General features: G+C 53.6%; 1 protein-coding gene and 1 long non-coding RNA gene across 2 annotated transcripts in view; one reads left to right on the forward strand and one right to left on the reverse strand.

The window, feature by feature from the left end:
- Positions 1 to 1,974: 1,974 nt before the first annotated feature.
- LOC118179246 lies at positions 1,975 to 9,229 on the reverse strand. Its single transcript, XR_004756405.1, has 2 exons — positions 8,949 to 9,229; positions 1,975 to 2,634 (listed from the first exon to the last, which is right to left on the reverse strand). It is a non-coding gene; the product is annotated as an uncharacterized LOC118179246 (long non-coding RNA).
- The window catches only part of GNG7 (G protein subunit gamma 7), a 48,022-nt gene continuing 32,753 nt past the window's right edge, over positions 7,814 to 23,082 (forward strand). The window contains exon 1 of the mRNA XM_035348419.1: positions 7,814 to 7,888. The gene's annotated coding sequence lies outside the window, so the exon portion shown is untranslated. The remainder of the gene's footprint in view (positions 7,889 to 23,082) is intronic.

Raw genomic sequence — 23,082 nt, forward strand, 5'->3', positions numbered from 1 at the left:
GCTGCTACAGAAACTGCTTTTGGGAGCTTATTCCTGCTGTAGTCATGGTTATTCTCATTTCCTCCAGTCTGAGGGTAACTTCTTTGTTTGCTGGCAGAGGATCAGTGTTTATGCTCGAGCCGTGACGTATCGCAGCTTCTCTGCTCGGTTACTGGCGATGAACTGGGGTACGATTCCCAAACACCAGCGCTGCGAATTTAATCTGACCGTGAGACTTCTCTGCGAGAAGGGGGGCACGGGCTTGTCGGGGAGCCTCTTTTCCTTCTTTTTTTTTTAAGAAAGGTCCTTAGTTAAGGCCAAGAAATGCGATCGCTTTGCTCGTGGTTGTGGAATTCAGTCCGTAACTGTAATGGTAGAAGCGGATCCTGAGCCTCGAAGCAAAAGTGGTGCTGGTCATCGGCCGGGATAGAAAATGAGCTTTGGTGAGGTAGCTGCTGAAGCTGGCAGGTGGAAGTGGAACTGGGCATATTTTCTGCTTAAGGACTAGAACCGTGGCTTAGAAATGGGGACAGAAGAGAATTATTCTCCATTTTGGGGGGTATTGGTTTGAAAAGCAGGGAAGGGTTGGAAGAAAACACCCAGTGTCCAGCAGCCGAGAGCAGGAAGAGTCCTGAACGACCGGGCCTGGAGTTTGGAGGGGAAACCACAAGACCGGGGATCTGTGTGGATGGTCTTTAAACCCTGCTTTTATGTGGCTGAGGGGTTCCCAGCCGGCTTTGTTGGCTTCTTGGGCGTTTGCTGGTAAAGGAGCGCGGCCGCGTGTGAGCCGAGAGGACGCTGCAAGGCTCCCCGCGTGCTCTTGCTGTGGCCGGGTGAGGATAACCGCAGGTAGGGTGGAATTTGTTGCTGGTCTGCTGGCTCCCACCGGCGGTGCTGAGCGTCGGGCAGGGCTGTGCTTAGGAGCCTGCTGCGGATTTCCTTCTGGGAAGAGCACCCAGAGCGGTTTTCTGCCGATTTATGCAGCCGAGGTGCGATGCCAAATTCGTTTGTCAGCGCTCAAATACGCGTCTGTACGCTCCCTTGTAGAAACTAGTTGAGGTTGGAGAATTAGCTTTAAGGACGGATCTATTAGCGCCTGTGATAAGTAGCAGATAGGCTTCGTGAAGGCAGCCACAGAACCGCGTGCGGCATCATGCGAGGACGCTGGGGTGAAGAAAGGATTTCACATTTGTTAGGGCAGAGAGAGCGGGAGCTGTTGCGAGTGGCAGCAGCGGCTCGGTGCCTGCAGCATACCAATGCCGATGGAGCTGGTTGGTTGCCAGCCATTAGTCATGGGGCACACCTACTTTGGGAGAGTAGCCCGTGGGTTTAGAGAAGTAATTATTTTCTAATGGCCCTGTGGGGCACGAGCAATTCAGCTTCTGGAGGACGAGGAAGGGCTTGCTCCAGAATATTAGTTAAAAAATTGTGTGCATACGAGCCGCAGCTGGTGGCTGCTTGACCAGAATGTAATTTGTCCGGGCATTGTTCCTTACAGGCAGCGTTCAAGACACGAGCTTCTGGAGGCTGAAACAAAGGCTGACCCGGTGCAGCTTTTGTGGCTAATTGCGGTGCTGGTGCTGCTCGCTCAGGGAGGGAGCTGAGCGGATTTTGGGTGCGGAGCTGGGCCAGCCCTTGGGCTCGCAGCAGCCCGCGGTACGGAGCTGGGGGCGAACAACCAAGATGTCACTGCCTGAACTGCGGTGCTCGCACGGGTCAGCATCAGGCTCGGAAAAGTCAGCGCTTCTGATGGGTGGCAGAGCTCTTCTTCCTCTGCTTACTAATTAGGTGGTTAACGTTCTTCGCCTTATTATCCCACCCTCAGCTTTCCTTTCTAGGGATCTGGGTTGACACTCGGTAGAGGCTCCTAAGGAGCAATTAGCTCTCACATTTCTGAAGCATTCAAGAAGCTGCTCTTTTGGTGCATATTTGTGAAAAATGTTTGTGGTGCCTGCGCGTGGAAAAAATACGTGCTAGATGTGGTAGATTTTTTAGAGCGTGTTATCCGCTCAGTGTTGCATCGTGTTTTTCTCTCTCCTTCGTTCACGGATGCTTCTGGGGACGGGTCCAGCGCAGGCTGGCGGCGGCGGTGCCTTCTGAAGGACTCCGTTATCAGCCTGCTGCCAGAAGGCAAGGCCCTTGTCAGGACGGAGGGGACGCCGCAAGCTTTCCTGCTCGTTGCCGAAGGACCGTGGTGACGGCGCAGGTCGGGGTGCTCAGCCCGTTCCAGCGGGCTGCAGGGCTGCGTCTCGTTTTGTGGTGATGGTCTCAGCAGCACTGGGGCTTGCTTCCAAAAGCCCACTCGTGCAGGTCGAGCCTGGCTTTGCTGCCGAGGGTTCTGCACCCCGCTTGCGAAAGTTCTTAAAACCCCCTGATTTCGGTTAAAAATGGGAAAAATCTCATGTTAGGGAAACATTCTCGCCTTTGGAACAATACCGTTCGGCAGCGCTGGAACGGCACGGAGCTCAAAATAGCAGCAGCTGCCACAGGCCAGGATGGAGCGGAGTCGAGTGAGTTGTGTTGTCAGTCATGGGAGCACAAATCCAATTCCACCTGCGGATGAGCATTCCCGAAATAGCAGAGGGTTGTCAACCAACAGAGGAGATGTATTGTGCGCATCTCTTTTGTGCGCTCCGTTCCTGCGCTCCCTTCGTACTGCATTAAGGAGAAAAAATTAAAAGTTGCTGTGGTTTAGCTGCAGCTCGAGAGAGTAACCACTTCCTACTCTCTTCAGTAAATAACAGCTGGGAGAGCGTGTTTGGATAGCGGGGTGTTTGCTGTTATTCGGTAGGTGAAACACGATCTGTCTGCAGGCGAAGCCCTGCTTGCGCTTCACCGCTGCGATCTGAAAGCTGGCTGCTCCCGAATTCCTGGTCCCGGGTTTGGGGGGGGGGAAAGGAAGCTGTGCCAGCGCTGGGAAGATGTGAGCGTCTCCAGGGTGCTCAGGAAGAGGGGCAGGAAATCTCGGCGGGGGTTTAACAGAGCTGCTGATGGTGTAGGGAATTTGTCGAGGGCTCCCGGTGCACAGAGGGGCTGCTGGGGCTGGTGGCTCAAAGGTTCAGCGCCATGCGGGTCCTGCCAGGCACCCACGAGGTGTTTTGGGTCCAAAGTCCCCGTGTGCAGGCGTCTCGAGAAGCCGAGGGGTCTCCGGCACAGCAGCTGAGCTCCTGAGGACTTGCTCGAGCTGCTGGCCTCGTGCACTTAACCTTGCTCCTTGATTTAATCGTGTTGTTCTTGAGGCTGTTGTTGGCTGCCCAAGCGAAGCCTTCCTCCTGCACTCTCTCCGTGTGCGTGCCGCTGGGATGCGTGGTGAATACGGGTTCAAATTCCTGCGGGACTGATCGTACCCCGCTAACCCCGTGCCCCACGGGCTGGGTTTGGGGCTGCCGGGCAGAGCGATGCAGCCGCCTTCTTGTGAGCAGTTACCCAAACGCCGCTGGAATATTTAAAGTGCATGCAAGGTAAAAGTTAATCAAATATAGTGCTTTTTTTAATTACCGTGAAAGGGAGCCCAACCTGTGTGCTGGCTCCGTTTCAATCTTGCTGGCTGCTTGCTTGCAGTGCGTGGTACGGCAATGTAAATTCCCGTTCCTTCAAACCAAGAAACCAGGGCACAACCTGCAGCCTTGCGCTGTTCAGAAACAGGTGGGGAGGCAGCGAGGGTGGTCGCGGACACGGCCGCCTAGTCCTGTAACAACATTTGGGAGACTTTTGCCCACGCCACCCTTACTTTTTTATTTTTTGCTGGTACATCAGCTTGCTGGAAGGTTGTGCCTGAACAGGAGTGTTTCCTCTTCCAAGTACTGCTGGCACTGAGTAAATTGCAGAGTTCACAAAACTTGGTGTTTTACGTTTTCACGTGGTAGGCACTTTGTCCTGTGGCCTGTAGGCCAAGCTTCAGTGAGAATATTGAAATAAAAAGCCATTTTCACTACCACTGTTGAATTTTGTCTAGGAAAACCGGAGGATAATGCAAGCTGACAGTGCTCTTGCTCTCCATTCTTGCACCTCCCTTCCAGCACAGCGGTGTGTGCTGTAGCATCCTAATTTAAGCTTTTTCTGCAGCTTCTCGCTGGAGGAGAAGGTTAAGGAGCAGGCCAACCTGTTGCATGATCTAATGCTTGTCCCTGCCACCTGCGTGTGTTTCTGTTCGACTGGAGGAAATGAGCATTGTAAAGAATCCAGGGAGCTGAACGCTCGCTGGCAGCCTTGTCTACAAGTGCTCTCCTCAAGGTTTCGCGAGCTGTGTAAATGTGCTGGAGAGGGATGGACTCGTAAGTGAGAGCTCATAAATTTGTGACCTCTCTCACCTGCGCACCGAGAGCTGGCAAGTCCCTGTCCGTGAATGCAAATTTGCTGATTTCTTTGCATGAATCATAAATCCGTGATTTATGGGCGAGTCAGCTCTAATCCATTTGTATAAATACCAGTTTGCTTTCTTGGCTGTGCGGCGCTGGAGCAGCTCTCGCTAGGAGTGGGCTTTTGGTGCCATTTGAAGGCTTTTTCAGGTTTCTACCGATAGCGGCTGCTGCTCCGATCTTATGAGGTTCGTGTGCTGATTGCAGCTTCGTTAGCTGGTCCGGGTGAGGACGACCAAGCTGTTGTACGGAGGTGCTAAAAGCAGACTTGAAATTCAGTTGACCTTGTAAGGACCCTGCGTACGTGTTGGCTCTGGCTTTGCATCGTGTCTGCGGGTGGAGGGCTGAGGTTCCCGGTGGCACAAAGAGCACCGCTCGCGTTAGGGCAGTGCTGTGGGACAGCACGTTTCAGTTGCTTCCCAAGTCTCCGATTATGTTTTTTTTTAGGAGCAGTAACACGATTATAATGAGGCTGTTGATATTTTCAGCACCAGGTTAGTAGGGAAACAAGCTATTGCTTTTTGAGAGCTTTTGCTAAAAGAAACTACAAAAGGGCCAAGTATTCAGATACCCTTTTCCAAATACGCTTTAAAGAAGCCTGTTTCTGCGTGGAGCTCTCAAGCACGGCATAGCTGCGTGTTATCTGAGTATTTCGCTATAAATATAGAGTGAGGAGATTAATGGTGAATGGCTCCGTTAAAACCAGTGAGCGTTTTGTTTTGTGGTGCCTCGTCGTAATCCCAAGTCATTTTTCTTGGGATTTCATCATGAAGCTCCTGGAACGCGTGGTAGAAGCAGAGCAGCCGGGCAGGGAGGGTGCTGCTATGCTTATTTTAAGTGTTTTTTTGGGAGAGGGTGAAATGATAAACATACGAGGGAAGGTTTAGTGAGGGCGATGCAGGTGGCGCTTCTGGTGTGGTTTCTTCATGCTCATCCCTGGAGTCCACACACCTCTGGCAGGGAAGAAGAAGGCTCTGCATCCCCTCGAGACGCAGTGGCCCAGCGCTGGGTTAATTTCTGCCTCACCTCGTCAGCGTCCCTGCGCTCGGGGGGCACCCAGGGGTGCTCGAGGAGGGTTGGGGGGCTCCGCTCTCCGTGCTCCTCTGCATTCCAATCCGGGCTGATAGGACAGCACCTCCCCATGCTGGTGATGGCGCTTCGTGGGCCGGTCCCGTGGGTGTCCTCGTGCTGCAGACTCCTTGGGAGGCTGAGACCTCAGCGTTCCTCCTGTCCTCATGCAGCACCTGATGGTGGGGTCGGAGCCACGTTGGCCACGTCATTTAATGCTTGGGGGCCGTAGGTTGGAGGCTGGCGTCACGTCTGTGCCTGGTGTATGACACAGCCATGTGTCAGTGCCCCCAGTTTCCCCATGCCTCCTTCAGGCCAGGCTCTCAGGGACTCCCAGTGCCGTAGGGGCTGGGGTTTGTGGAGGATAGTGGCCGGTGGCTGGTGGACATCAGCCCCTTTCCAACTCAGCCCCTGCGGCGTGTGGGCTCGCAATGCCACCGCCGCGCCTCGCCATTTAATGGCAGCGGCAGCTTGAAATGCTTGAATGTGTGAGCACGCCTGGTCCTGCTGCTCGTGGTGTTTGGAGGAGGGAGGCTGGAAGAACAAAGAGGTGACTACTTGTAATTCTAATTTATATTGTTTCCTGCGAAGCTGTCCCCTCTGCAGGGGAAACACAGTAGGGCCATAACAGGAACAAGCAAACATCCCGCGCTTCCTGGTGACTGTAATGACTGCTGACTTGAAATGCATCATTGCTTTGGTCTATCACTGGCTGACTTTTATCTGGGGTGTTTTTTTGCTGTTAATGATTAGTCGTTAAACAATTCCCTCTAGAAACGAGCTACGCAGTTACCTGCCCTCGCAGAGGACAGGCCGGCACGCCCGCTGCTTTGATCACACCTTAAAGGAAGCCTGAGCCTGTGGCTGCCTAAAATAATAACGCTAATGTTCCCTGCTCCCTTTGTGCTTCCTCTGTTGTGTGTTGGAGGGAATTTCTCAGCTAACGTATGGCGGGGCCTTGTCGGGGGTCAAGCCCCAAGGGGGCTCGCTGGGCCTCGGGTGCTGTGGTGGCAGCTGGGGCCTTGGGCCCAGGAGGGGAAATGGCGGTGGTGGGCAAAGTCAGGGACAAATCCTGCTCAAAGCCCGTGGAGACAGGGTTTTTTATCAGAGGTGCGCTCGAGCGTATGAATTAAACACAGCGAAGGTTCCTGAACGGATGAAAATCGCAGCTCTATCTGGGCCCTGCTCCCCCGCCTCAGTTTTGGTTTATATGTTCGTCGTGTATCCGGTTGTCAAATAAATAAAAATAAAGTAGCGCTGGGGCCTAAAAGGTGGTGGGGCTGGGTTTGAGGGTGGCGTTAGGGCTGGCTGTAGCTGCTGAGGACACGGGGGAGAAAGCTGGGCTCGCTGAGTGGGACACACTCGTGTCCGGCCGCCGTCGCACGGCGCCCTGCTGGGCGCTGCCGATGGGGCCGGGGCTCCTCGGAAACCCGTCCCCGTGGCCCCCCGGCTTTCCTTCTGGTGTGAGATGGGTCCAGATTCCGCATTTTCTTCTGCAGATTTCATCATCTGCCGCTTGACAAAGGAATATAATGCAGCAATTTTCCTAACCTAAATAGTGATTCTGAATGACTGTATTTCCAACTCCCCTCTAACTTGTACTTAATTTAAGTGTGTGGGCTTTTTAATTTGATCATTGTGAGGAGGAACAAAAAATGAAATACTGCAGATATGCCTTCCCCTTCCCTTTCTTTAGTTAAATCTATCTTTGTCGTTCTCTTTCTTTTTGACTTCCCTGAGTTGCTCATGCTATTTTTCTCTGGTTTCTTTTGTTGTAGCTTCTGTATCGCAGCCTTACATCTTCAGAAATACATAACGCACGTATGTGACTGCTTCCTTGCCTTCACAGCATCTCCGCTGTCAGCATATGACAAATAACATGTGATTGATGGCTGACTAAGCATTCGGAATATTTCTCCGCTCTTTGTGTGCCCGATGATGTTTTTTTTTTTCTGTTGTGCAGGGAGGCAGGAGCGCCTGGCATCCCTTGTGAGCTTGGGGCCATCTTCAGACTCGAGCCTGAACTGCACTGAAGGCAGGCAGGTGCTCTGCCTCTGCCTCCCGTCGGCCTCAAAGCCGGCTGACCCGCATAGCTGCCGGGTTGCTAAGCCGTGAATCCATGTGACATTTCCCTCATTCTTATTAGGTGACCCGAAATAGTTCTGTGAGGGCCGGGTCCGGCCTGGTTTCACACGGGGAGAACGTACTGCCTGTGTCTGTCAGCGTGAGAAGGGTCTTTGTAGCTGGATGGCTGTGATGTCTGCAATCTTAAAAAAAATAATAGTAAAATAAAGAAGTGAGGTGCTTCAGCTGGTTGGATCAAAGCCTGATGTTCGCAGAGTAGCAAGCATTCCCTGCAGTAACGTTTTAATTGCTGAAAACTCTCTTTGTTTCGTTTCTTTTAGGAGAACCGGCCATTTCTCGAGCCAGAGAGCACATCTGCCTTTGTTCTGAGGGCGGCAGGGTGAACGCTCCCTAACCAGGTATGTTTATGCAGCAGCACACCAAAAAGCTTTCCCAACCATCCCTCCTGCCTCACAGTTAACTCCTCAGGTCTCTGTATCCTTGACTCTCAAACCACGGATATATCTTACAGCGAGGTGAGCAGCACAAATGTGCTAGCAGCACGCTCAGAGTCACCTGGAGGCAGCTTGACCGAGGCCTCAGCACTGCTTGGGTAACACCTCACAAGCAGTTGGCATTTGCAATGTTTTATTCTGTTCCTTCAAAGGCTGTAACATGAGGGATGGTCACAAAGCAGCCTCAGGAAGGGCTGCTCCACTCCTGCCCTGTGCATCGAGATCTGCTGCTTACTCTCCTGTCACTGCAGCGAGCACCTCTGTACACCCTGCTTTCGGGCTGAAAAGGTGATTTTTCAGAGCCGGACGCAGGGCAGTAATTGAACTGCCTTTTCTGCCTAGAGCACTGAGTGCTAGATCTCCGTGTACCCTGCATCAGCTAGCCCCTTAGTCATGCGAGGGGTGAGTGGTTAAATAATTGTCTTTGAAGGCTGTGTTCCTCTGAGGGCTGCTCAATGAATTATGACGAAACTTCAGGCACCTTAGGTAGCGGTAGCAATTGCAGCTTTCTGATGGCAGGACCGCTAGGCTGCTGCTCCCAGTGGTACACTGGGGCCTCTGGGCGCTGCAAGGGTGGCTGCTTTGGGCAGTAGCCTCTGGTTTTAGCTCCGATTTTCAGGTGGAGACCGCTCCTGTTTCACTGCTGGGGAACCGAAACATAGAAGTCCATGTCTGTGAGGGTATTTAGCTGCTCACAGTCCCTTTGACTTCAGTAGGATGATAAGTGTCTAAAATTACCCCAAGGTCACAAAGAAACCCGATGTCCTAAGGTAGCCATTGTCTGTAAGCTGGATTTTTTTTAAATACATTACATTCTTTGATGGTTGTTAACGTGGTATTGCCACGCTTTTTATCGGTTACAATATGCTCCAGGGAAGGCACAATTCTGCCTTTCATTCCAGGTGAAAAGATTAAAGTTCTGATAGGATGGTACCTTCAAGGTTATCAGTTAAAACTGGCCTACCTTAACCGCAGCTCTTCCCCCAGACATTCGCTCTTCTTTCTTCAAAGCAATACATCAGGCAGCGTTGCTTGTTGTCCCTGACTTTTCTCTTGGGCAGAAATTTGGTTTTTGGGAGATGCCAACAGCGCTTTGGTCTTCAGCATCCTTCCACAGGGCTGCTTTTGGAGCCTGGCTTCTGAGTGGGATCTCCAAGAGAGGGCAGTGTGTCCCTGGCAGCTGGACCGCGCTGCAGCTCCAGGCGTGAGCTGCTCACGATCAGGGAATCAGCGTCAGCCTCCAGAAAGCTGAGAGAGCCTCAGTCCTTAAATCAATTTGGAATGAGTAATTGACTGGCACGCTCATTAGCAAATGTATTAGGAGCTGCATTTTATCATGCGGCCGGTCGTCCTTTCCCCGGGTTGTGGCAGAACAGCAGTGCTTCCTGTTGCCTCACTTTCATGAGAAATGTCTCCTGTCGGTTCCACTTGCGTCATTTTGCCCTACTTTTTGCACTTGGTGTCTCCTCCAAGAAGGGAGCGATTTTCATGGAATCAGCATCGAGCCTTGCTGTGAGTCAGGGTGGACTGGAGAGTTAATTCGAAACATAAGGAAATCGGGGAGAAAAACAAAAAAAGGAAAACTGATGGAGGTTGTTATATTGTAATCTATCGCCTCAGGGCTCCAAGCAGGAAATGCTTATGCCAGTCTCCGTCTCAAAAGCAAATCTTTCTTCACTGAAGAGGCAGATTTTTACTGAAGTATGTAAGCATGCATCTCTCCCCAACCCGCCGCCTGCCTTTTTTTCCCTTTTTAAGCCATTCCTGAAGCAGGGCTATGAACAAGTCACCACTGCTGGACTTGGCTTCTGTTTTCAGGAGCCGTTTGTGACCCCTTTGCTCCGTTCAGCTCTGTGTGGTGAGCAGCCAGCAGGCCACCGCTGCCAGGCAGGACCCTCAGCACCTTTCTGGTGTTTAGGAAGCTGGGTTTAATCCTGTCGAGTTCTGTTCAGTTCCTAGATTTACATGAAAACGTCTTTGTTGGCGACTTGCATCTTGCAGAAATGATGCTTCCCTGGCCTTGTGATCACCGATGCATCAAGAGCACCCCGTCTTCTCAGGGTTCATTAAGGCTTTTACTTAGTTTTCTTGCTAATTGGCTATATAGAATTGCTTGATAGCCTCTAGAAGATAGGGCACTTGTATAACATGAAAGCACATTGAAATAACCTCAGAAGTTGCTTTGAGATAAAAATGTATCCCAGGAGAAATACCCACATTTAAAACCAAGCAATTAACCTTGCTTTTAAACCCTTCCTTTCCTTCGAGAAGACGTTTTTCCTCGCTCCCTTTTCACTTTCTGTAATGGCAGAACAGATTGAACTTTATCCGTCTTGTAGGAAAGGGGAAGGATCCCTTCCCTGGGGAGTGCTTTAGTGCTAGCTTGGAAGCACTGCTAGTTTGTCATCGTTTTTTTGCGTGGCATTTTTAGCGATTTGAAGTCAGCAGCCGGTTGATGTTTCGTGTTTGTTTTACTCGAACAGTTCTCGAATTGTTGGTGCAACTATGAAAATAGCTATACGTTACCCTGCCGAATGCCTGTCATAATATTTAACAGCAAATGCCTGTGCACTTTGATAATGGCACTTGAAGAATTATAAACCTCGGTATCCCATCTGTGTTTCGCTTTGGTATTTACAGCGCAATGAATTCTCCCTTGCTGCTTCAGCTGGATACTCTTTCACCTCCTCTTCCTGTTGCAAGCAGTTGTTAGGTTGGTGTACATTTTAAAATTCCTCCGATTTTTAGGAGGTTGTCAGCGACATACAAGGACTTCTTGTGTTGCTTATTTGCTTGGCAGAGACCCTGAGCTAACCCAGTTACCTTCAACGTGAGCATCCCTAGAGTGGAGAGGTGCGTTGTCCCTGGTTTGATCTCTTTGTAACAGCTGGAGGCATTTGCTAAAACTGGCAGGTTTTGTTTTTTTTTTTAGGAACAAACTTTCTCCATAAACAAATATTTTTTGCTGCAGACATGGAGATTATGTTGTTGCTATTCTTAATCTGTTGCCTAAAAGGAGGAAAAGGTGGGATCTGGGGATGAAGGAGGATCGGAAACATATCTGGTGCATCTCCTAGCACGAGGAGGCTGTTGCTATAGCGCATTTTTGTTCCATTAGTGTTTGTAAGCTTTTACATTTCATTTTCCAAACAGCTTGAGGAAATTGGCATCCCATAAGTAAAACTTTTAAAAATAGCTCTGTTACTGCTGAAATAAGTCCTGTTATTTCCACGGGCTGGTGTCCTGAGTCTATTACTGGCTCTCTGCACCCTTGGAAGTGTTGAAGGAGATGGTGCGAAGCGGAGTTGTAACCCCAAATGTTTACTGAGGAATTAGTTTGTCCCGTTCCTTTTAAGAATGAACTCTTGCGAATGGAATGTTGCTGTCTGCAGGGTTTATTTTGAACTTTTTCCTCTTTTGCTCCGAGGAAAAACAAAGCCTGAGCAGGAATGTGGGATCGTGTAGGAACCGTGCTTCCGAGCCCCCCGGCTGCTCGGCAGAGCCTGGCGCAGGGTGGGAACGCAGGCAGCTCCGTGCTAGCTGCCCTTGCTCACCTCTGCTGATGGGTTTGTAAGGCCTTGTACACTTCATGAGGAATTATTTCTTACAGGACAACAGGTCTAGAGTTGCACCTTCCTCCCGTGAAGCTGCTCGTGCACAGGCCCTTTGTCCCGGCGGCGGTGCGCGGGGGCCGCGTTGCTTTCTGTCCTCGGGCAGCACAGCTGCTGGCGGCGTTTCCTGTTGCTCTCAGAAACCCGAAGGAGCCGAGCTTCACAGGAGCAGCTGCTGCTCAGAAATCCCCCCGTGGAGGGGCCTCAAAGCGACAGATGTACTGGTGGGGGGCCCGTTGAATGGTTCCTGCGGGCTTGCAGCTTGCAGCCTAGGTCCCTGGAGGTGTGAAGCCCTGCGGGCCGGAGGGAAGGCCCCTCTTGCTCGCCTCTCCTCCAAGCCTTCCCTTTTTAGGACTTAAAAAAAGGTTCCAGAGCAAGTTGCCAGCACAGACCTCCTAGCAACTTCACAACCAGCAGCTTGCTTCCAAAAGCAAATGTGCACTGGCTGCGGCAGCTGTTACTTAGCAAAAATCCTGGGCCGTGTGCTGGAAAATAGCAGGACTTCTGTGGGCAAGGAGAGAGGAATCTGCTCGTCCCTTGGAGGAATTAACGGGGAAAAGTTAAAAACTCGGTGAACCCTCTTTACCACGGATGTTTTGCATTGGTTGTGCAGATGCAATTGCTCGGTAATGATTTACTATTTTTGGGTGCCTATTTTTGGAGACTGGACAAAGTCTACCTCTGGACCAGTGCCTTTTGCCTATTTTCGTAGCAGAATTACAACCAGTGCGGGTTATCCCATTACGGCTCGTTAATTTCGAGCGTGGTCTGAGCACCTTTACCCCAAGTAACGTGTTCTTCTCCCTTTAACTTCACTGAGACACCGGTCCTGGGGGAACCTGAAGTGCTGGTGTGGGTCTGTGACCTGCTTGCCCAGGCGAGGAGAGGCGCCACGCTGCACGGCAGGTGCCGACCTCGTGCGATTGCAGCGTGGCTGTGAATCACGGTCCCGTGCCGGTGCTGCTGGGGGCCTGTTGGTTACCCGCCGGTCAGCAGTACCTGCCTGGAATGCTTTAGCTTGGCCCACGGGTACGGCATGTAACAGTTCCCAAGCTCCTCGATGAGGGATCCATCAGATGCCTCGGATGGAGCCTTTGGCCATTTGGCAGCTTCTGATTTTCCATGGGCTGTTCTGCATTACCCAACCGCGCTGCACGGGGGCGGGCGGCGCGGGCACCAACACGGCACGGGCACGCTGCTCTCACCCGGGTAGGGCTCGGTGACTGTTCTGCTCCACCAGCCTGCTGGTGGCTTCCTAAGAGCTGGGGCTCTTCTCTGATCGAGCAGGCTGGAGCGAAGGAGTCTAAAGTCACAGCCGGTGCGAACGCAGTTTTCTCGTATTCTCACGTTGGAATCCCAAGTCGTGTTATCAGGAACATTGCACGCTGACCTTTATTTGCAGAGGCGGTGGGGCTGGTGTTTTGTTCACCTTATGCGTGCAGTGTCTTTGATTCTTACCCTCTGTCACGTATTCAAGCGTTCTTTAAAAGGCGTAAAGACTGCTCACACAACAGCCTCTTCCCGCAGAAGGGTTCTGTGAATCTTGTGTGTTCCCTCTAATCTTTTCGTAGCACTCTTTATTAGTGACAGCAGGAAGAGCTGACAGCATCAGCCGCCCGCCTGCCCTGCGATCCGCCGGATCTTGGAGCGTCCGAGGGAAGGAAAGCAAGTTCCTCCTGCCAAGGAGCTGGAAGATGGTGGTGGAAAGGCTCTGCAGCGACTGCCTCCCCCGGAGTTCCTGGCACGGCAGGCTTGTTGGTGGGCTGGAAGGGATGATCTGTCTTCCCTCCAGCTTTGCACCGGCTTTGAGGGAACGTTGGCAGCTGCAGGCTTTGCCTCGGGAGATGCCTTGCGTTACCAACTGTTGCCGCTTCCAGGCAGTTCGGAGAGGAATTCCCCTCCTTGCCGCTCCCACCCACTGCAAGGTATCTTTGATAGCGCTGGCACTTGCGGTGCAGGCAGCTCGCGGGCGCGAGCAAGGGATTCTGACCCAAACCATAAACAAGGCATGGGGCCAGAAGGACCAGAACCAACAAGGTGTTTTTTTTCCAGACCCGTTGTGTGACAAATGCCCACAACAAGTTCCTGACGAGGGTGGCAGAGCCCCTCTGGCTCTGGCACGGCGATGTTCAGGCCCTTTGTTCGGGCAAGTGCCGCTGTGCAATATCCGCTCGAAGGAAATTGCAGCTTATCGACTGCGTAGGAAACGGCACAAGTGGGAGATAGGGGAGTGTCTGCCACGCGGCCGGCTGCGCACCGGGAGCTGTGTGCTGAGCAGCGAACGCTGTACGCGGCGTACCGGGGGCCAGCTGACTTACTGGAGACCTTTGGCCGGCTGGGAAGTCGCTGGCCAGCGCCGCCAGCTGAATGAAAGCAGGAGCTCATCCAGCTAGTTCACCTTCTTGGCTCCGGCCGCCTTGTTTTCGATGTCAGTAAGCAGGAGCGTGCGGTCACGCTTCGCTCAGCTGGGCCACGCTGCGGGATATCGTGTTCTTTACCTTTGCACTGGGAGAAGGGAGGAGGGGGCAGAGTTTATCCCAGCACGCTGAGGTCAGGCTTGTTTTCCCTCTCTGAGCAAGAACAGACCAGCCCCTGGAGTCAGCTTCTGCAAGCCTGTAAACAAAGGGCTCATTTCTGCGGAAAGCCGAAGATGGTGTTGTGTTCCTCTGGAAAGTTTTTTTGGCTTGCTTTCTCCCTGCTGCGGCCCGTGCCTCGTGCGTTAACCTTCGGTTCAAAGGTCTGCGCGGGAGAAACGCTGCTGCTGCTCGTCAGGCCGAGCTCGGGGCGCCTGCGGGGCTGGCACCGACTGCACAACGGCCGAGGGGGACGAGCGTGTCCCCTGGGAGGCTTTGCGAGGGCCACGAGGCAGCGATGCAGGGACGAGAGGGGCCCTCTGGGGTGGAGGGGCTGAACGTCAGAACCGCAGGTGCCTCGCAGGGAGGTGCTGCTCTCGCCAGTGCTTCCCCTGGGTGCTGCTCAGGGCCTGCCTTCGGCCGCAGCGACGTCTGCTGCAGCTCAACGGCAGTCCTAAACGGCAGCGCTTGCAGAAAACCCCAGCAGAGCCTGAAACGGTGACAAGAGGGGTCTGACGGGCTGTGGTGGCCGCCGTGACAGTGCGGAGCTGGACGTGGCCGCCCAGGAATCCCCGCGCTGCTTTAAAACAAAAGGAAAGAAAGGGCAGGCAGAAAGGCAGGTGCATCGGCGGAGTTCGAGGAGGAACCGTGCAAATAACGGTGTTTGTAACGTCACTTAGGTAGCTATAGCTTCAGGACTTCATTTAGTATAGATTGAGGGTTCTCTTTTTCGCCCCTCAAATATATTACAAATAGCCTCTTGTAATTGCTGTCAGCAAAGCTCAGTTTGGTCAGAAGGTAGCTTTGGGTTTTGGGTGGCTCGCCTTTGGCCGTGGCTTCGAGCTCTCCCCGGCAGCTCGGAGGCGGCAGCTGATTCCCGCAGCAGCTCGGCATTTATCACCTCTTCGAGAGCACCAGAGACACTTAAACAACTGCACATACTTCACGGGGCCAGGCTGCTCGCTATTTCAATCTGCTTGCAGTTTAGAAGCAGTAATTATTTTTTCGTGCTATAAAATCACGTATGGCTGGAGGAGCTGGGAGGCAGCGAGCGGGGGCTACAGCTGAGCGCTGGCTCCGTGCAGCCCGTGATTTACGGGGGCAAGTTCATCTCTTAGCAGGAGCAATTAGCAGGAGGCAGCGGGATGTGGGGAAAGCAGTCTTCATGACAGCCGGAGAGGCTGTTTGCTTATTGATGGCTGAAATTCCTCCACGTTGCTCATCTTTCTCCCCCCTTTCTGCTGCAGCTGACCAGCCCGCCCTGCACGCGGGCAATACGATGGAGAGCCCGGCTCGAGCCGGGGAATGCGAGGAAGCAGCAGTCTTGGGCTTGGGGTCCAGGAGGTGAGCTGGGGCCGATCCCGAGCCTTGTGCCCTTGGCTGAAGCGTTCAGGCTTGTCGCCCACGCTCCGTTTTGGTCTCTCGGTCCCGTACCCTGCTGCAGGTGCTTCCTTTTTCCGTAGCGGGGCTTTCTCTTTCGCTCTCACCTTCGTGTTTGCCCGGACAGCTGCTGTTGATACTCCTGTTTTCAGGGTGGTATTTGTGAGAATTTGCTATTCTGAAAAAAAAAAACAACTTGGCGTGGGGGCTGTCCCTCGCTCTGATTTACTGAAATCAGGAGATGGAGGTAAAAGGGGCAAGGCAAACCACGGCCTGAAGCCCAGCGGGCATTAAGTGACGTGGGTTTTGCTCCCTAAAAAAAATGTTTGTGTTCAGGCAGCGAGTGGGGAAAACAAGCAGGGTTGGATTTCGGCTCGGATGGATTCTTGGAAGGAGTCCACGGCTCTCGCTCCCAGCGGCTTTGACTCGAGCGCGGTGAGCTGGGCTGACCGGAGGAGGGTTGAGCAACGGCTTACGGGTAGGCAGGAAGGAGCCCTGCTCCCGTAAGGCGGCGGGCAGGGGAGCATCCCCGCCTCCGAGAGCACTAATCGTGTCTCGAAGCTCTCCTCGTGGTGGTTTGTGTGTTTTCCTGAGGCCAGCTCAGTCCTACTGCCGTCAAGTTTTGAGGTTTTTGTGTTCGTTTCTTGAAAGCTAAGCTTGCCAGTGTGTCCGTGCTCAGCCAGAGGACTCTGCGCTGGCTTTTGTGCTCCAGCACCGCTCTGCAGCATCCCCCAAAGGTGCACACAAAGGTGCAAAAGCTCTTCCTTTCCCACCGCAGGGGACGCGAGTTCGACTTCTGTTGGCTGTAGTCCTGTAGCTAGATGGCAGGGAAATCCAGAGCAGGGTATTAAAGTCAGCTCTCATCCAGTAGCTGAAGCATTATCTCCGGTTTCAGATGCCACAAATTCGGGGTCAGAAATACACAGCGTGACCTCCGGGTCGTGAACATTATTTATAAAAACAAACAGAAAGGCCTTCCCTGCCCGTGCGTCTGTAATGCCCTCCCTGCCGGTGTGTCTGTCGTATGCAACAGGGAAAATAATAATAAATAAAAAAAAGATGTGCTTGGAAACACCGTAACATTGAAAGGAATCAATGTTAATTTCAAAACGTACCTGGGACATTGCGTTCCCCGGGACGGGAAATTGATAACACTAAAAACAAACGACTGAAGTCACCGCAGCGCCTTTGCCACGCTGATTACTGGAGTAAATATGAGGGCAATAAAGTTGCAATCAATGGAGTGAGATGTATTATCCCAAACCTGGACTTCATTAATAACGCGCCGTCTGTTCCGTGTGCCCGTGGCACATCTCCCCAATCCCGGTTCCCTTTCTGGAAGGCATGGGACGGAACTGGGATGCCCTGACAGCATCCCAGGTAGCCGACACTGCTCCGCCGCAACAAGGTGAGCGAGGACAGCCTGACTCCCGGGCGAGTCGCAGCATCGTCCTGGCGGTGTTTCGCCTTCCTCCGGTGGCTGTTCTCACCCTTGGATGGGGCTCTTCTCGCTCCCGCCGGTCGCAGACGGAGCCTGGTGCTTGCCCTGCCCACGAGGAGCGGCGTGCTGCTCGTTATGTAACAGCGACCCACCTCCTTAATTAGGGAACGAGATTCCGAAGACGTGTCCCTCTTAGTCAGAAGGCGCGAGGCGTGTGGGGGAGCCTTTGTTCCCGCGCAGGGCTGGGGAAGAGCAGCTTTTAGCTGCTGGGTGCTGGAGCTCGGCTTCCTTTCTGACCCAGCCTCTGCTGGAACGCTCGGTGTGTGTGAACCAGCGCCTCACGAACAGGAGGTACTGCAGACGGGGCCTTTTTTGGTCTTTTTCCTAAAATCCCTGCTGCCTGCTGAATGAGGTGGCTGTCCTGGCTTCTCCCTGCCCCGAGCAGCGGGGCCCAGGAGGCTCAGCGCAGGGTGAGCACCTCCCCAGCTCCCTGCTCTCCCCTCTGCACGCTGGCATCGTGCTGGTGATCCCCCCCCCAAGCTGCTGCTTCTGGAGGAGCGTGGCACGGCAAGACCGCGCCGATTTCCATCCGTTCTGCCGAGGACATGTTCTCTCCCATCACCTTCTATTCCATTAAAATTATCAAATCATCAGTTCCAGTCTCCCCTGTGCAAACAAGCGGCGCTGAAGCATTATCTGCTAGTGCTGACGAACAAACGCTGTAATTAGTAATCTCCAGCTAATGAAGCAGCGTGGTGATTAAGGCCTCGTGACTTTTCTATAGAAGAAATAAGTTAAACAGCAGTTGTGCCGTCTGAGATCGCTCCAGCCTTGAGGGTGATCGGGGAGCAGAGAGCAAGGTGGTAGCCTCAGTCCGAAGGTTTTAGGCCGCTTTATCCGCTCTGTTGGTGTTTTCCCCGTGTTTGAGTTTGATTTGAACTGGAGCGCCGCCTTGGCTGCCCTCGCGGCGCGGAGCCCTATCAGCCGGGTGGATTTTGGAGGAAATGACGGCGGGGTTAAGCAAGGCGCTTTGTCTGCTCTGACTTCCTACAAACAGCATTCCACCGGCACGTTTTCACCCCTGTTTTGCAAGCTGCCTCCTGCTGTTTTTTCACACAGCCGTGCCTTCGCGTACCTCTCTCTTCGGAGGCCTCGGAGCCGTAGGGGCGGCAGCGCCGTGCCCCGCGCGTGGTCGGGCCTGGCCGCAGCCCGGTCATCCTTTGGTGCCCTGCTGGTCGCCAGATGCTGACTGCTGAGTGCAGCAGCTCATAGGAAGTCTTTTTCCTTTAAAGAAGTGATGCTTGACGCTGCTTGGGACAGAAAATACCCTGATATGCAGTGTCTGTATCTCGGCCTGGCGAGATGGGAACCCGCTTGCTGGGAACAGGGCACCGGGCTCACGTCCTGGCAGTGGATTTGGATCAAGGGGGCTGGATTTTAGTGTAGGGAAGGGGCTTTGCTTCGGTTAGCACTGGGGGTCTGCATGCTGGAGTGTTCCAAACCTCCCCATTTCGGGAGATGTTCGATGTCCCCAGCGCGCCTCCGGGGCTGGCACGCGTTGGGGCAGGAAGAAATGGGACTGGCAATGAGCCGCTGCTCTTCTTCCCGTGGAAGAGCTGAGGTCTGTGCGGTTCCAAACCCCGTGGTGCAGGTGGAAACGTGCCTAAAACCCGACCTCTGTGCCTGCTGGTGGATCTCCCAAAGCCCGGCGCGGAGCTCTGCCTCGAGCCGCGGCGTGCAGTGAGCCTGCCGGGCTGCAGAGGTCTCTGTTGGGCCACGCAAACCTTGGGATTATTTTGAGCTCAGAGCCGTCAGGCCGCCGCCTTTCATCGGATTCTGAATACCTGAGATGCATTTTAATAAAATAGCCTGTTGATATAATTGCAAGGCGCTGCAGCCAGCACTGCGGTCCGGCCAGCGAGGCGCTGCCGTGGCCACGGCTCCTCGCCGGCCTCCTTGGAGCCCCCAGAGGAGTCAGCTCGGGCCTGGCAGGCAGGAGGAGGCTTTCCTCGCCGCTGAACGACGCCGAGCCTCGCGCCGTGGAGCAGCTCAGGTCCGGAGATGGGCACGGGAGGCGAGGCGGCCGCGCTGTCCCCGCGGCGGGTGACGGCAGATGGCAGCACCCGGCCCGGTGTTATTTCTGGCCGGGAGATCCCTCGGTCCCCTGGACTCACCACCGCAGTCTAGACTTACTGACGGACGGGATTCTTCTCCCGTTAGGTAAGCAAGACGGAGACGCCCATTATGCAAATCCCCAGCCGTGGTGTCCCTCTGTAACATTCCTCAGATTGTCTAAATAAGGTGCTGTTTCATACCAAAAAAATCGCAGCACGGCTTTCGGGCAGCTTTCAGCTGCCTTGCCCTCCAGGCTTTATTTTGTGTTCTTTTTTTCTTTCTCATTAGCCTTTTCCTTGGCTAATCAGCCCAGACGGAGCACTTTCTGCTCTCAGCAGCTCGGCAGCCGGTACCGCTGCTCCCCGTCACCGCGGGGCTGGCCCGCGGGTGTCTGCGGGGAATTTATCGACCGTGGGCTCGTTCCCCAGCCTCAGCAGCCGTGCTTGGGGGGTCCTGAGCCTGCTGTGCTGGGTCTGGGGGGGGGCAGCAGCCCCTGCCCGGGGGTGTCGCTCGCTGCCGTGACTCACGTCCAGACCGAAGGCGGTGGGGACCGATCGGGATGGATTGTCCGAAGCGTCTGTGGAGGATTTACTTTTTGTTTTAATGACCGAGAAATGAAATGAGTCCTTCGGGCCTGCTGACTACTCGCCGTCCTTACCCCTGCAAGCAGCAGATCAGAGAGCCTCTTGCCGCGTGCTCGTTACACAAGCACTGATTACTGAGCAATTAGCATTTCTCTGAATGTTTTGTAACGTGGTTCTGTACCTAGTATCTGCCCTTCTGTCCCCAGCCTGAAGTTGCTTTAGACTCTTCAAGCCTCAGAGCGTGTAGTTCGACCCCAGTCGCTGGGAAGAGAACTGGAGGCGTAACAGGACGCTCCTCGGGTCCGGGGCTGGCAGCCCAGCAGCGAGGCAGCATTTCAAGCTGCTGTTAGCGCTGCACGGTGATCGCATCTCTTCGCAAGAAAACATTGGAAGGCTTCCTAACCTCGAATCCACTGCGCAGGCACGTGATTTTCTGGGAATTAGCTGAGTGCGCTGCAGAAGGCTTCATGAATACCTACATGGCCTGATGTTAGATAATGGCAAAACGGCTACAAAAGGGTTTTGGTCCTTTTTCGTGGTGGCCCTGCAGCCGCTCCCGGTGGCATATCCCCCTGTGCCGACAGCTGCCAGCTTGGACAAGGTTTTTATTCCTTACCTATCTGAGAAGGGAAGAAAGTGCACTTTTAAAATTGCAATATTGCTCATGTTATATTGAGCACTGCTTGTTTAGGGTCGCGGTTAATTCCCTGCCATAACGCTTTCTGAGGGATCTGCAGGTGGAAGGACAGCGCGGTGCCCGCAGAGCAGCTGGGGCAGCCGGGAGCAGGACCTGTGCTCGGCTGCAGCCCCGTGGCATGGCCGGCCTCTCCCCGGCCCTTCCTTTTGGGATTCGGCCCTTCCTTTTGGGATCCCTTCGTCCCTCCACGCTGAGCCTGCGTGCTCTGCACATCGCGGCGTGCCAGCCCCCCGCCCCGCGGTGCCATCTTCCATCCCGCAGCTTCCCAACGCGACCGACTTCGGCGCTCGGGGTAACCTGCAGGGGTTGAAACGTTTGCTGGCTTCCAGCAGCGTTACATAAACCATCCCCAGCTCGCGCTGTCATTCTGAAAGTGTGCTTTAACATTTCTGCTGTAAGATCGGAGATAATGAAAGGGGGGGAGCGTTGCTGAGTCAGTTCTTGCTGGCTCTGGGTTTTGTCCTTCCTGCCCTCCCACACGCTCCACCTGCGCGCTGAGCTAACCTTCGGTGCTGCCGGCCCGCCGGGCTTTCCTCCCAGCAGCAGTAAACACAGCAGGGCTCCTCTTTTCCTGCCACAGCGCTTCGAAAGAGCCCTGGCCGAGGAGCGCTGGGGAGCTGGGAAGGAAGAAGGGGTCCCTGCACGTGGCCCCGGAGTTTGGGCAGGCCGCCTCTCCGTCCCGCCTCTGCCAAACCGGCAGGCAGCCAGGATAATTAAATCAGTCTTTCCTCTGAAACACCTAAATTCCATGTAAACAGGAATGTGTCCTTCTGGTCCCGCTCAGCTGCAGAGCTGAGGTTTCGTTTGGCAGCGCTGGCTGCAGCCCGGGGGTGCTCGGTATTGTCGGCTGCTGCCCGAGTTAGTCACACGTGGCTGAGCAAACATGGCATTTGTTTGGGGTCTGAGACACCGGCTGACACGCGAGACGTCCCCGTCACTGTTGAACCAGGCGGTGTGGTGGCATCCGTGCTGCAGGCGATACAAAAACCTGCTGGGGTTTGGCTTTTTTTTTTTCAGGAAACCCTGGTGTTCTGGCACCGCGCGCGGCGCTGCACGCCGTGAGCCTCAGGGCTGGCCTCTGCCACGCCAGGTTTGTCAGGCTCGTACCCAATTCTTTGAAGTCTAGAGCTGCCTAAGCACATTCGTATCTGTGCAAAAATGCTTACTGTGGTTTTTAAACTAAACCTTTTGTTTTCTGGTGAGATAGGAAGGCCTGCTCGTGGTTAACTGGAAGAACAGTTCGGTCCTGTGTGAACTTGCAGAGGAGATGGAGGAGCAGCCTGTCCTGGGAAGCAGTCCGGCCTGCTGCGAAATCGGGTGTTTGAAATGCAGATCAGCGAGGGGGTGCCGGGGGTTTAGGTGAATAACCCGGCTGTCGGCCGTTCCTCTAATTGATGTCTAACTTTCTAGTGCGAAAGCCCTCAGTCTCTTATCTGAATCTCATTGAATTTGTGCTTTCAAGTTGCGGAACAGAGCTGCACAGACGCATTGTCATTAAGCAGGCTTGCTTGTTCTTTATCTGTTTCTTTTTTCTAAGTATAGATGTGTGTAAAAGTGCTAAAACAGCGCCAGCTTGCCTTGTTTCCCGCTGGTTTCCCTTCCCAGCGCGAGGTTCCCATGCAGCTGTGCTCCTGCTGCCGTCCCCGCAGCCCTTAGGACAGCATTCCTCCCGTCCCCGGCTCCGCATCATTTGGTTAGTATTTGTTTAAATTTTGAATCCCAGAACCGTCTCCACATCACTTAAGCTACCAGACACCTTTATTAGCTGCACACACGGCCCCAGCCCTCTGCTGTTGGAAATCCGGTTTGTACGTATTCAAATAAAAAAGGGAACTGGCAACTTTTGGTTGCCTGGTGCTGGAGTTTGCTGGAATTAATCTGGAATCCCCAAATACCATTTGACTGAGTAAAGGCACTCGCAGTTTGCTTATTCGGCAGTCAGCTATTTCAGTTAAAATCTGAAAGGAAAGTTGCTTTTTTTTTTAAGTCTCAATGGCAGCTTGGAGCGGAGAAAGCTCCCGTTCAGGGTTTCTCCTTCTCAGCGCTGTGTGCACAGGAGCTCGTGTGTGAGCTGTTCTTTCCGTAGACTTCAGCTTTTCTGCCAGTCCTGCCCAGAGAGAGTCGCTCTGTTATTGTCACATGCTCCCAGCTGTACCAGGCCACAGGAAAATGTGTGTAAAAGTGCCTAGAAAGAGCCAAATTAGTCAGCAATTAGTTTGGGTGCTCCGCTTCTAACCCTGAAGAGCGTCTCTGCTTTCTACCGATTGCTTTCCTCGGCTTAACCTGTTACTGGTGACTTTTCTTCTGATTTGATGGCAGAGGACACTGCAAATGGCATCGGCTCCAGGTCAGAGCAACCTTTGGCTGGGGAAGAAGAACACCCCCAGCCGGACAAAATATCCCCTTCCTCATCCTCGTTAAGGTAACCGTGAACTCAGCACTGAGCTGCGGCAGCAGTGTTAGGATCACCTCTGGAAACGCGACGTTCCCAGGTTTTTATGGCTTCGTGTGGTCACGAGGCCGTGCCCGGTGCTGTGCCAGATGCAGTAAGCCATTGACCTGGAAAGAAGGCAGCACCAGCAGTGCTGCATGAAGAACCTCAGCTTGCCGTGGAGGCCCCCCGTTTAAAGATGACCTGATGATGAAATCTCATCGATTCTCAGCATTTTGCAAGCACATCAGCGTGTCCACGGGCTG

The sequence above is a fragment of the Oxyura jamaicensis genome, chromosome 28 (genome assembly GCF_011077185.1).
Source record: "Oxyura jamaicensis isolate SHBP4307 breed ruddy duck chromosome 28, BPBGC_Ojam_1.0, whole genome shotgun sequence".
Taxonomy (NCBI): domain Eukaryota; kingdom Metazoa; phylum Chordata; class Aves; order Anseriformes; family Anatidae; genus Oxyura; species Oxyura jamaicensis.